We start from the raw sequence: 4213 nt of genomic DNA on the forward strand, positions 1-4213 counted from the left end.
ATTGGACATTCTTTCCTGCTTTGTCGAAGATTAGTTGACCATAGAGTTGAGGGTCTATTTCTGGGCTCTCTATTCTGTTCCATTGATCTATGTGTCTGTGTTTGTGCCAGTACCATGCTGTCTTGATGATGAAAGTTTTGTAATGGAGCTTGAAGTCTGGAATTGTGATGCCATCAACTTTAGCTTTCTTTTTCCCCAATATCCCTTTGGCTATTTGAGGTCTTTTCTGGTTCCATATAAATTTTAGGATTATTTGTTCCATTTCTTTGAAAAAGATGATGGTACTCTGATAGGAATTGCATTAAATGTGTAGATTGCTGTAGGTAGCATAGACATTTTCACAATATTTATTCTTCCACTCCAGGAGCATGGAACATATTTCCATTTCTTTGTGTCTTCCTCAATTTCTTTCATGAGAACTTTCTTGTTCTCTGCGTATAGATTCTTTGCCTCTTTGGCTAGGTTTATTCCAACTATCTTATGGTTTGGGGTGCAATTGTAAATGGGATTGACTCCTTAATTTCTCTTTCTTCTGTCTTGTTGTTGGTGTAGAGAAATGCAACTGATTTCTGTGCATTGATTTTATATCCTGACACTTTACTGAATTCCTGTACAAGTTCTAGCAGTTTTGGAGTGGAGTCTTTTGGGTTTTCCACATAGAGTATCAGAGCATCTGTGAAGAGTGATAGTTTGACTTCTTCTTTGTTGATTTGGATGCCTTTAATTTCTTTTTGCCGTCCGATTGCTGAGGCTTGGACTTCTAGTACTATGTTGAATAGCAATGGTGATAATGGACATCCCTGCCATGTTCCTGACCTTAGCGGAAAAGCTTTCAGTTTTTCTCTATTGAGCATGATATTTGTGGTGGGTTTTTCATAGATGGTTTTGATGATATTGAGGTATGTGCCCTCTATCCCTACACTTTGAAGAGTTTTGATCAGGAAGGGATGCTGTACTTTGTCAAATGTTTTTTCAAAATCTATTGAGAGTATCATATGGTTCTTGTTCTTTCTTTTATTAATGTGTTGTATCACATTGACTGATTTGCGTATGTTGAATCAACCTTGCAGCCCTGGAATAATTCCCACTTGGTCGTGGTAAATAATCCTTTTAATATACTGTTGAATCCTATTGACTAGTATTTTGGTGAGAATTTTCGCATCTGTGTTCATCAAGGATATTGTTCTATAGCTCTCTTTTTTGATGGGATCCTTGTCTGGTTTTGGGATCAAGGTGATGCTGGCCTCATAAAATGAGTTTGGAAGTTTTCCTTCCATTTCTATTTTTTGGAACAGTTTCAGGAGAATAGGAATTAGTTCTTCTTTAAATGTTTGGTAGAATTCCCCCGGGAAGCCATCTGGCCCTGGGCTTTTGTTTGTTTGGAGATTTTTAATGACTGTTTCAATCTCCTTACTGGTTATGGGTCTTTTCAGGCTTTCTATTTCTTCCTGGTTCAGTTGTGGTAGTTTATATGTTTAGGAATGCATCCATTTCTTCCAGATTTTCAAATTTGTTGGCGTAGAGTTGCTCATAATATCTTCTTATAATAGATTGTATTTCTTTGGTGTTAGTTGTGATTTCTCCTCTTTCACCCATTATTTTATTTATTTGGGTCCTTTCTCTTTTCTTTTTGATAAGTCTGGCCAGGGGTTTATCAATTTTATTAATTCTTTCACAGAACCAGCTCCTAGTTTCGTTGATTTTTTCTATTGTGTGTGTTTTTTTTTTGTTTGTTTCTATTTCATTGATTTCTTCTCTGATCTTTATGATTTCTCTTCTCCTGCTGGGTTTAGGGTTTCTTTCTCGTTCTTTCTCCATCTCCTTTAGGTGTAGGGTTAGGTTGTGTACATGAGGCCTTTCTTGTTTCTTGAGAAAGGCTTGTACCGCTATATGTTTTCCTCTCAGGACTGCCTTTGTTTTGTCCCACAGATTTTGAACCATTGTATTTTTATTATCATTTGTTTCCATGATTTTTAAAAATTCTTCTTTAATTTCCCGGTTAACCCATTCATTCTTTAGAAGGATGCTGTTTAGTCTCCATGTATTTTGTTTTTTTCCAAACTTCCTCTTATGGTTGAGTTCTAGCTTCAGAGCATTGTGGTCTGAAAATATGTAGGGAATGATCCCAATATTTTGATATCGGCTGAGACCTGATTTAGGACGGAGGATTTGGTCTATTCTGGAGAATGTTCCATGTGCACTAGAGAAGAATGTGTATTCTGTTGCGTTGGGATGAAAAGTTCTGAATATATCTGTGATGTCCATCTGGTCCAGTGTGTCATTTAAGGCCTTTATTTCCTTGCTGATCTTTTGCTTGGATGATCTGTCCATTTCAGTGAGGGGAGTGTTAAAGTCCCCTACTATTATTGTATTATTGTTGATGTGTTTCTTTGATTTTGTTATTAATTGGTTTATATAGTTGGTGCTCCCATGTTGGGGGCATAGATATTTAAAATTGTTAGATCTTCTTGTTGGACAGACCCTTTGAGTATGATATAGTGTCCTTCCTCATCTCTTATTATAGTCTCTGGCTTAAAATCTGATTGATCTGATATAAGGATTGCCACTCCTGCTTACTTCTGATATCCATTAGCATGGTAAATTTTTTTCCACCCCCTCACTTTAAGTATGGAGGTGTCTTCGGGCTTAAATGAGTTTCTTGGAGGCAACATATAGATGGGTTATTTTTTTTATCCATTCTGATACCCTGTGACTTTTGATTGGGGCATTTATCTCATTAACATTCAGGGTAACTATTGAGAGATATGAATTTAGTGCCATTGTATTGCCTGGGAGGTGACTGTTACTGTATATTGTCTCTGTTCCTTTCTGACCTACCACTTGTAGGCTCTCTCTTTGCTTAGAGGACCCCTTTCAATATTTCCTGTAAAACTGGTTTGGTGTTTGCAAATTCTTTCAGTTTTTGTTTGTCCTGGAAGCTTTTAATCTCTCCTTCTAATTTCAATGATAGCCTAGCTGGATATAGTATTCTTGGCTGCATGTTTTTCTCGTTTAGTGCTCTGAAAATATCATGCCAGCTCTTTCTGGCCTGCCAGGTCTCTATGCATAAGTCTGCTGCCAATCTAATATTTTTTCCATTGTATGTGGGCCTATTCTTACTGATTTTGAGGAGCATTCTCTGAACCTCATGAATTTTGATGCTTGTTCCCTTTGCCATATTGGGGAAATTCTCCCCAATAATTCTCTCCAGTATACCTTCTGCTCCCCTCTCTCTTTCTTCTTCTTCTGGAATCCCAATTATTCTAATGTTGTGTTGTCTTATGGTGTCACTTATCTCTCAAATTCTCCCCTCGTGGTCCAGTAGCTGTTTGTCCCTCTTTTGCTCATTTTCTTCATTCTCTGTCATTTTGTCTTCTATATCGCTAATTCTTTCTTCTGCCTCATTTATCCTAGCAGTGGGAGCCTCCATTTTTGATTGCACCACATTAACAGCTTTTCTGTTTTAACTTGGTTAGATTTTAGTTCTTTTACTTCTTCAGAAAGGGCTTTTTATATCTCCCAAGAGGCTTTCTCTAATATCTTCCATGACTTTTTCTATCCTGGCTTAACCTTGAGAATTGTCATTCTGAACTCTAGATCTGACATATTACCAATGTCTGTATTGATTAGGTCCCTAGCCTTTGGTACTGCCTCTTGTTCTTTTTTTTGTGGTGAAATTTTCTGCCTTGTCATTTTATCCAGATAAGAGTATATGAAGGAGCAAGTAAAATACTAGAAGGGTGGCAACAACCCCAGGAAAATATGCTTTAACCAAATCAGAAGAGATCCCAAATCATGTGGGGGGAGAAAGGGGATAAAAATAGGTTCAGAGAGAAGAAAGAAAAAAAAAAAAAAGAAAAAATGAAAAGATAAGAATTAAAGAAAGAAAATGAATAATGAAAAGTATAAAAAAGAAAAAGCAATATATATTAGATAAACTAGTCAAAAAACATTAAAAAAGAAAAAGGTAAAAATTGAAAAAAAATTTAGCAGATGAAGAAAAAAAAATTGAAAAAGAAAAAAAAATTTAAATTAACTGCAAGACTAAAGAATCACAGGGATAAAGCCACGAGTTCTGTTCTTTGCTTTCTCCTCCTCTGGAATTCTGCTGCTCATCCTGGTGTTGAAACTGCACTCTTTGGTAGGTGAACTTGGTCTTGGCTGGATTTCTTGTTGATCTCTTGGGGGAGGTTCCTGTTGTAGTTATTTTCAA

The sequence above is a fragment of the Mustela nivalis genome, assembly GCF_964662115.1.
Source record: "Mustela nivalis genome assembly, chromosome: 7".
Lineage (NCBI taxonomy): Eukaryota > Metazoa > Chordata > Mammalia > Carnivora > Mustelidae > Mustela > Mustela nivalis.